At 38.7% G+C, this 10,581-nt stretch overlaps 1 protein-coding gene across 1 annotated transcript in view; it reads left to right on the forward strand.

The window, feature by feature from the left end:
- The window catches only part of GPC6 (glypican 6), a 353,913-nt gene that overhangs the window by 200,675 nt on the left and 142,657 nt on the right, over positions 1 to 10,581 (forward strand). The window lies entirely within an intron of this gene.

Below are 10,581 nucleotides of genomic sequence, written 5' to 3' on the forward strand. Positions count from 1 at the left end.
ACTCTGCACCACTAACCACAACCCTCTGAGCTCTATCTGTAAGCCAGTTCTCAATCCACCTCACTGTCCATTCATCTAACCCACACTTCCTAAGCTTGCCTGTGAGGATTATGTGGGAGACAGTGTCGAAAGCCTTGCCAAAGTCAAGGTAGATAACATCCACTGCCCTCCCCTCATCCACCCATCTAGTCACTTCATCATAGAAGGTTATCAGATTAGTCAGACACGACTTCCCCTTGGTGAATCCATGTTGACTACTTCTGATAATCTTCTTTTCATCCAGGTGCTTTGAGATGGTACCCAGAACAAGCTGTTCCATCATCTTTCCAGGGATGGAGGTGAGGCTGACCGGCCTGTAGTTTCCCGGGTCATCCTTCCTGCCCTTTTTGAAGACTGGAGTGACATTGGCTATCCTCCAGTCCTCAGTCTTGCCCTTTTTGAAGGCTGGAGTGACATTGGCTATCCTCCAGTCCCCAGGCACCTCACCTGTCCTCCAGGACCTTTCAAAGATGATGGAGAGCGGCCCAGCAATGACTTCCCCCAGCTCCCTCAGCACTCGAGGGTGCATCCCATCAGGCCCCATGGATTTTTGTATATCCAGTTTATCTAACTGATCTCTAACGTGCTCCCCATCAACCAAGGGAAAGTCTTGCTTCCCCAGACTTTCTCTGTTACCTGCAAAGTCTGGGTCTCCCGAGGACTGGCCCGAGCAGTGAAGACAGAAGCAAAGAAGTCATTTAGCAACTCCGCCTTCTCTGCATCATCTGTCACACAGTACCTGTCTCATTCAACAACGGGCTAGACATTAGAATTTAATTCTCTTTCCTTTCTTCTTATTACTGATAGTCCCCAAATTTTTCCTTCTGTTTCCATTCAGGTGTGGTTTTGGTTTCTCTTATTCAGTTTGCAAATCAAATTATGTTTGTGTAACGACTGAATGGTCAGAAGCCTGATACTTGGGCAGGTTCAAAGCTGACGGGATCCATTCATGGTCCTGTGTCACTGAACATAAATAGAAGAGGCCTGCTGACTACAAAAAAGTATGAATTAAGGAATATTTGGGTATATCTTGAAAATAATGAGATGGCCTAAGAAAATCAGTCTTCAAAATAAAAGACATATTAAAATAAGGAACTAATATGTCTGCCTATACATCAACACCTGTGCAAGACAAGAGGTAACAGACATGGAAAAAATAGACAGTTTTATCACATAGGGAATTCAGTGACCATGCACATTTTACCCAGATCTCAAAGAAATAAGTGAACATCAGGATATAGCATCTCTAACTCACTCACTCATTTGAATAAACGTCTGTCAGGAATCTGGTCCAAGGGGATTTTTTCCTTCAGGTTGCAAACAAGGCAAAAACTATGCAATAAATTAATAATAATTAATAATAACTTATAACACTTAAAAAAACCTAGACCAAAATTTTCACCTCAAAGATGACGGAGGTTCTCTCTTAACAAGGAACCGGATGGAGAAGACAAGGGGCAGTGGCTACAAGTTGCACTGGGAGATGTTTTATCTTGATATAAGAAAGAAATTTTTTACACTGAGAACAATCAATCATTGGAACAACCTCACCAGGGATGTGGTAGAGTCCCCATCACTGAAGGTTTTTCAAGATGTTGGACATGGTGCTAGATAATCTCATCTAGGCTCCCTTTCCCATGAAAGGTTGGATCAGATGATCTTTCAAGGTCCCTTTCAATCTGGGCTGCTCTATGGTTCTATCCTTCTATGATATGACTCTGACTTTCTACTATTTTTTTCTGCTATTTTTTTCTTTATAAAATTAAACCTTTAAAAAAGCATGAACATTGGCTTAACTTAGTGATGCCTTATTCCCTTGAGGGTCTTTACTGTGGTATTATCAGACCAGGGTCAGTCCTCGGTGGTACTTTGATAGAAAATCCATTGACCAATTTCAAGTAAATCCAGCAGACACGTAGTGGTGGGAAAAGAAGAGAGGCAGAGGCTGAGGATGTGGAACACAGCAACAAGACACACTGCTGTACAGAGAAATGCCAGAAAGTAACTGATAGACACACTGGACATCATTAGTTCTGCTACTTATGAACATCTGTTAATAGCTAATATTTTACAGTAATGTATTGCTGTTGAGTTAAATAGCTACACAAGAAACTCCTTGTTTATTTGGAATTATATAGTGAATTAATGAGTTGCAAATTGTAAACCAATCCAGCTTCAATAAATATCATTATGAACAGCACTAGGTTTACCTACACAAATGTTCAAGGCAAAATTATACTGTGACTACAATAAGATTTAGAGCACAGTTATGCTCCTTAAAATGTAAGTACTTAAGGAGAAGCTTACCATATGTTTAAAATTATCTGCAGTTGCATTTATGATCTGTGATAACAGTGCATATATTTTCTGGATTGCAGCACTTTAGAGGTTTTCCATTTTATTTTTATAGTGTTAGTGTACAATTCACCTCTAGCAATTTATAGTAAGGCTTTAAAAATTCAAATAATAAAGAGTTTCTTACTATGGTTGTGAGTAGTAATTTAACTTTACATTAAAATGTTCACTACAGAGAAGCCCAAAATAGCTATTGCTGACAAGTTTAATAAACTGTACTTGCACTTCGGTGCAATGCCAAATTGCAAGTAGTGAATCCTGTTCTAGGATTATCACTGATGTTATTTTAAAAAAGGGAATTTATGGTAACATGTTTACTCATGTACAGTATGGGACTTTATTTTCTTGTCTGAAATCAACAGAGAAATATAAGGCACTGGTAATCTGCAGTTTCCAAAAATGTGTTCTCCTAACCACCTGGGCCTTTGCATAGTCTGGCATGATTCTCCTTCTTTCTCTGGTAACTCTGCACAGCAGGAGGTCAAGGAAGAGTTCCACATGAATGACATTACTTGCAAGTACTCGTACTCCACAGAAAGACAGCTACTGCGGGAGAGAAAACTCATCTATCTGTGCAGATTTAGCAAGGCTTTGGCTGTACGGAGAATTTCCATCAACACAGGGCAAGACTCCCCAACCCAGTCTGCAAGCCGTCCATCTCATAACTCTTACGGGCAGGCAGGCAGCTGCATGCCAAAGGGGCTCCTGGACCAGGCTCCGTCAGCGTTTGCCATGCTCACCCGGCTGTTCGCTGCAACCCACTACCTGAGCCGTGAAGTTAGAGAAGCGTCTCTGTGAGAATGCGACTCAAAGAAGTAAACTACTCTGTACAAACCCCAGCACTTAGTATTCAAAAATGAGGTGCGAAATCACTTTACGAGGTTTGAAAAAAATGACCGTGAGTGTCAGTCAGGCCGATGCTCTGTCTCTGGGGTTCCAGTAGAAAATATTGGATCATTGAGATGTAGTGTTGTCGGATAACTGTATTGCTAATTAGCTATTTCACAGCAGTTTGTATTTGTGGATGTTCTGGGAACCAGTCCCAAAGAACGGAAGGAAGCCCTGCAGGCACTGCTGGAGATTTTTAGTACCACCGATTGTTATAGCAGAAAGGACTCATCCTTTGTAACCTGTTGGTCTCAAAGGCAGATCATTATGTTCAAAGTAGTCATTTGTCTTTCCAGTCAATGGAGACAAACAGATCACTTCAGAGGGTTGTTAAATTCTTCTTGAGATAGAGGTCTGAGATAGGTCAGATGAATCCCTTTTAGGAAGCATTTATTTCTTTCTGTCATCAATCATGAAAGAAATCCGAGTTGTGTAACTCGCACCTGATACCCAATGCTTACAGATCTAGAAAGAAGAACTTAATCCCACCTGAGATCTCTGTTGAAGGCAGCAGGAGTTTAGTGACAGTCACTAAATCACATTAACACATCTACGTCGTAGACATGTGCATATATAAAAATTCCACCTACAGCATCCAAGAGTGTGCCTCAATGGTACAGGCTAACAATGTAAAGAAAGTTATCTTCAATGCTAGAGTGGTTTCTGTGAAATAAGGTATTTTAAGATAATCTGCCATGGTTACCAGCCTGGGTTCCATACTGCCTCGTTCTGAAGGCATACTGAAATGGCACTCTAGCTTCTGACTGAAAAGGGAGAAAAGATATTTCTGATAAAACATGAAGTGTCTCTAAAATATTCAGTTTTCTTTCTGTAAAGTATCCATCTGATAAAGAATATGTGATGAATTGATGTGGCAAGAAACTTTTATACTTAGTTGTTTGAGATGAGTTTACAATGTGCTCCTGAATTCCCCCATAGGAACTGTCCACCCATTGATAAGCTGATGATAACTGAAGAGATTATGCCTATATTATATGATATATCATGTAAGCATGGACATTGAGCACAGATACACATAGATTAGATATGTATTTATGGGCACACCTTGATGTTCAGAGGAAATGACTTTAATTCTTCTGGAGACAGCCAGGGGTTCTTTCTTCTGTAGGTTAAATAGCTTTGTATAAACTAAGAGTGAATTATTTTGTCGTTACTAATAAATGAGATAAAAAGACATCACTGTCCACCAGTGGAGCAGTCCATCTTCTCCCCTTTTTACCATCATTGAAATTCAGTTCAGCACCCAGTTAGAATCTTTCCCCCAGAGTCGATGATTAGGAAAGACAGTATTCTGCCAAAGTGTTATTTAAATTCTCTGTTTCGACTTTATTATGTGAGATCAGACAACTTCAGAAATCTTTAACACCCAGTTTAACACTTCATAATTGTTCTCTGAGAGTTTGAGCATTGTTGTAGTTCTCTCCACAGGAATTCCTCAGACATCCCAAGGGCCAGATTAACACATGTATTGATAGAAGTCTGCACCTGCCATGGGGTTTAATACGGTCCCATCAAAATCAGAATGTGTAGGGGGATATTTAGGAGGCTATAAATCTTTATTCCCTTAGGATACAACACTCACTTAATGTATCTTTCACTATACTGTTTTGTCCCTTCATTATCTCAACTATTTAATTCCTTCCCGTAAGCAATGTTTTTTTTGCTGTTTTTGTTGGAACCACACTAACTACAGAATCTCGATGTTCTGGATTTGCGAAACATTTTTATTGTGCTTCAATTCTAACATTTGCATTGGTGATGCTTTTTTATTTATTTTCTTTTACTTTCCCCCTTATTTTATTCTTCATTTCAGAGACTGTCACACATAAGAAATTCTGCTGGCACCTAAAAGGCTGGATGACTTTAATAAGAATTTCATAAGAGTGCTTGTGCCTTCCAGCCTCTATGATAAATCCAAAGTACAGAGAGATATGTTAGTTTTCTGATGAACAAATACTATATTATACCAAGCGAATCAAAGAGTACTGAAAAAAAAAAGTAAGCTTCATTCTCAATCCTTTGTGAATCAGAGTAGGTATAACTGTTTAACTGTTGTGAAACAGGGTCCTGATCTTAAGTCATGTTAAATTCCTGCCGCTTCAGTGGATTAAGATCTCTGTTAAGGCAGATATTCGCACAGGTGTAGTTCTATTCGTGTGTGTAACTACTGTATGAGCCAGGTCCTCAGCTGGCTGACTAAATAAAGCTAATATTTTCAAAATCAGGTGCAAAGTGACTTGTTCCCCAAAATAAGTGGTAAAAATAGGAAGGAGCTCCCAGGAGCCCTACCTTAATACACTCTGTAAAGTTACTGCTATTGTTTCCCAGGATCAAAATGGTAGACTATTTGTTGGTCACCTTTTCTACCTCTCTGCACTTTTCTTCCCCAGAGAACCTGAAAGCTTAGAAATACCTCCACATTCCTCCCCCACTGAAATTAAGAGAAGGTTTGCTGTTATCTTCAGTGGGACTTGGCCTTTGCTTTGTGGCATCCAGATTTAGGTATGCTGTCAGTCTTTAAAACATGACTCTGTTTTTCTGCATTGATGATCCCTTTTCTCCACAGTGCTGATTGCAGACTGTTTTAGTGGCATTTCATTACAGAGTCAGAAGGGCATCTCCTCCGAGAGGCTTTTTTTTCTGTGTCTTTATGTTCCAGGGTAGACTCTGTAAAGATAAAGTGGCAGAAAGCAGCTGAAGGCTAGCTTGAACTGGATATTCCTGAAAGTCACATCCCCCCTTGCCAGAGCAAACACAAGCACCTTTTTTTCAAGTAAAAGAAAGTTCTTAAAACTTTAAGCTGGCACTGATAATGGAAAAAAAAAAAAAGAAAAAAAAAAAGATTTCTTGAAGGAAAATGTGAATGCATTTGCATAAAAATGTATAAAAGGAATGCTGGAAACTGGAGCTGGCTGTCTGCTTTCAAAAGCAGGGTAAAGTGTTTGGACAGTCACACCAGGTAAAGAGCCTGCTGCAGCAGCTGCTTTTATGGCTCCTGCTGCTGCTCCTTTGAGAAGTCATTATGTAAAACTTGCTTCATACTCCTCTTCTACTCCTTTTTCAGCTGAAATGTAGTGCTGACATCTTGTCTATTTATACTTTTTTTTGTCTCTACTAAGACAATCAGCTCTTCTGGTTTTCTTAAATTTGTTGTCCCCAGCACATGGATACCTAAACAGAATGCAAGGGACAAGGTTTAATTGGATCACAGCATTACTATTTAATTAATTTGCAGTCCATCGAGCAACAAACTTTCCAGTGCAGTTCCTTTCTGACTGGCTTCCAGCTGGTGGAGCTTAGATGTCTGCTCACAGCCCACTGTCCTGTATCCTTTCACAGCTAGCCTGTTCTGAAAACACCTTACCTTATTTCCAATTTTAAGGTTAACAGACTGAGGAAAGAAGATGATATCAGACAATAAGAGCTCATCTCCTTTATTTCCTTCTCTAGGGGATGCATTGTCCCAAATCCACTTCTGCCAGCTAACAAAGCCTCTCATACTGAAGGCCTCTCAGACATGGGTGATGACCTTGAGTTCCCCTATGGCTCATTACAGCTTGTGGCTTCTGCTCTCTCCTACTGTATAGATTTATAGATATATAATAGGTTGTTTGAAAGGGTTCTGAGGTTGTGGTTTGGAAGGTAAATGGAGTTGATGTATTACAGAATTGTCTTAATCAGAGCTGGGGGTTGGGGGGACACAGGATGACAGGAAGGGATTCAGTGGCCCAAGAAATGCCTTTCCACCCGAACACACCTCTATCAGCTAACTGCCTATCACCAGCAGTAAAACAGCCAGGACAGCAGGGATCCCCATTTAAGTTACCACAGTTTAGCTGCTCTTCAGTGCTTGTTATAGAGTGATTTAATGGAAAAAACTGTTCTTTATTATCAGGAAAACCTGTTGTGATCAAGAAAACATTACTGTGACGAGTAACGTCCCTTAAGTTAGTGAATACTTCAGTGTACACAATATTGTGAGAATTGTTAGAGTTTCTCTTCTGCCTTAACATCCTGAGGCTTATTTAAGTCTGTTTTATCAAACACTTTTAAAGAATTTTTTCATATGGAAGGTCCTATCACTCAAGAAAGCACAGGAAGATGTCTTAAATCAATCAAATGTCTCTGTATCAGCTTAGAGCTTCTGATCTTCTGCAGATAGAACCACAGGAACACAGAATCATAAAATAATATCCATACATAAATTGGTAGAAATAGTAGTTCAAATAGCAGGACTGTTTTCTACCAGCTTTGCTAGTTATCTCAGATATTCCAATAATGGACAATTTGACTTAGGGAACACTAAATATCATTCCTGGTTTTCGCCTTTGGAAAGCAGAAAATATTCACTTAAGTCAGAAACAAAACTGTGATCTCTCAGAAATCCCCTGGCTGATACATCCCTATCAAAAGCTGCTTTATTCCAGATGTTACAGAACATATGTGTATACGCACAGCACAGCAGAGAAGAGTTGTACAATATGTCACAAATTACCAGGGAAGACTTAAAATGTCATTACAAGATATCTTTTGACCTTTCTGATTGCATCATTAAATTGTTTTAAGTGTCTTCTTTAGAAGGCTTTTGATACAAAGTCAACCCAGATATTGTATTTCAGTTTTACGCATGTACCTCTGTATTTGCCAAAAAAGCCCATTTTTTTAGATTTATAAATTGTACTAGAAATTTTAAAGACTCATTACCCTCATGGCATTTAGGCACACTAGGAAACCCATCACACTTTCTCCAAAAAGGACAGCTGTCTCTACTTTTTAAGCACACTCAACTTCATTTACGTCTCACCATATCATGACACTCTAAATATTAAAAGCAGCAGTGTCATTGAGTAGAACCCCAAACCAGCAAGTAAATCTAACCCTGTTTGGTTCTTCCATGGTTACAAATGCCTAAGACACCAATAATGCTTTGCAACATGATGGAAGCTCAGTCTGTCAGTATTTTATATGATATTAAGCCACAGGTACTGTAGCTAGTACAGGTAATCCAGCCTTTTGGTCCGTAAAAGTCGAGAAAGATTTAGCTGAGCTAACTTTCACTTACTACCTAAAACTAACTGACCTATTTTCTGAGATGTCTGTAACATTATGAGAAACAGAAATTAGCTTAAAAACACCAGCCCAAAATGGGAGCTGCATCCATCTCATTAAGTGAGAGCCTGTATTGTGATCTTCCATGTGTACGTATGATTTTCCAAGAAAATGTATCAGTAACATGAGTCATAGATCCTGATCTAAAGATGAGGTTACAGAGCATACCGAGGTACGCTTGTGGAAAGGGAATGCAGTGTGTGCTATTTAAAAATGCTGAGGTAATTTAAATAGTAAGCAATGACAACAAAAGTTTAGAAATATTAATGAGTTAAATCTATTTTTACTCGGGGTTTTTTTCAGGGTTTGTTTTTCCTCTTTAAGAAAAAGCTAACAACATGAACGTAACTGTGCTGTTACAGACCTCACTCATGTTAGGGCTCTGTTTGCAGTTTCTTTGAGTTCATGGCAGCACCTAGATAGACTTAATGGTTTTGGATCTGGTGATCTGGCCCAAAAATAACAGGGATGTTTGATTACCTACAAGCCTGCTTATGGAATGGAGCAGTCCTAACACTTTTTGGCTGGGTTTCCAATCCCATTCACTGTCTGTGTTAAGTGGCCCAACTGCGCAGACACATATAAGCCCTTTCCCCTAGGGACCAACAGCTAATTAAAATAGTAACTGAAAACTGCATCTTCAAACAGAGCAGTATGTGATTTTGAAAGGGAATTTTTCATACACAAAGCAGCCGCCCTTCCCCAACCCCCCAACCACAGTAGGTGTATTTCTAATGTGGAGAAGCCCAGATTCCTCCAGCATCTTCTCATTTTGTCTGTCCTTGCCAATCAACTCCCAACGACAGCAATTGCCTTGTTCCCAAGTCACTGCAGTAAAGCTTAGGTTTAGCATCTCCTAGATGCTCCTAAGAGTGAACCGTTTTTAACCAGATGAAAGTAAATATAGAGTTTTCTCAATTAGCAGCAAAAGATTTATACTGTTTCTTCAAAGAAGAATTCCATTGTTTTTATTTTCTTACTTGTTCTTTTAGAAAACACTATGACCTAAGTGCAGGCATTCATCCTAAAAGCTGGATAGATAAGCTGGAACATTTATGAAATTTATTTAAAAAAATACATCCCTATTCTATATGTTTATACAGATTATTAAAAAAAAAAAAAAAAAGGAAATCCAGACATCTAAGACTGGATATTTTATACTTTTCTTATAATGTAAATGAGTTTAATAGTTTGTGAATCTATTCCCTGAATATTAGCAAATGAAATATACACTGTATTTCTGGGTCTGATTTTGATCCCATTTTTATGGGGAAGAAGAGAGCCTACTGAAATCAGTGAAGAATAACAAAAGGAAAGCTAGTGGAGATTAAATCAGTTTAGTTTTGCCAGCCAGTTCTCCACATTCACTTTAGAATCAGTTCATGCTAAACTGCATCGGTAATCTCCTGAGATAAAACATTAAATTTAAGAAAAGGAAGCTTCACATGAATAACATCTAGAAATGCTTAACAACACTTTGAATCTGAATTAAAAAGTGAAGCTTCATATAAAACAGTTCAGCTCAGCTGAGCTGACTTGCTGCTTAAGCTGCTTGAGCAAAACTCCTTATTCTACAAGCATGAACTTGAAAGTGGTTTTTTTCCTAACCATGGCATATACATTGACAGCTACTGCGCACTATATTGGCCACTGTCCAAACATCTTAATATTTACGTTTAAGGCTTTTTCCCTTGTAATAGTATAGAAATTACTCTAAATTTAATTTTATGGACCAGGCTCTAAATTGTTTACACACAGAATCTGACTTTCTTGGAGCAGCTACCTTTACTGACATATGGAAGAATTTGGCTTAATTTTGGCAATTAAACCAGTCATATTTCAAATATGGTTACTGGCCATTAGCACAAGTTATACTGGACTGGATTTATCTACATATTACATTTTTTGCCAGGAAAGCGCATTACAAGAAACATCTTCTTTACTGGGCCATTTGGGGTATGAAAAGCAGCATCAAAATGTTACTTTATAGAAAAGAAATGAAATTTAGTTAATATATCTGTGATAATCAAGAAACCAATAGATTAGTAATGTGCAGATGACTCACAGTTCCAACGTGAACCCAATTGTTAAGCAAGTTGAGTGATTACTCTGTAAACATAAGATGATTTGAAAATTGTCCACTGAAGCTGGAGAGGTCAATAAGGAAGA

Source organism: Charadrius vociferus, unplaced genomic scaffold (assembly GCF_000708025.1).
Source record: "Charadrius vociferus isolate BGI_N301 unplaced genomic scaffold, ASM70802v2 scaffold110, whole genome shotgun sequence".
NCBI classification, from domain to species: domain Eukaryota; kingdom Metazoa; phylum Chordata; class Aves; order Charadriiformes; family Charadriidae; genus Charadrius; species Charadrius vociferus.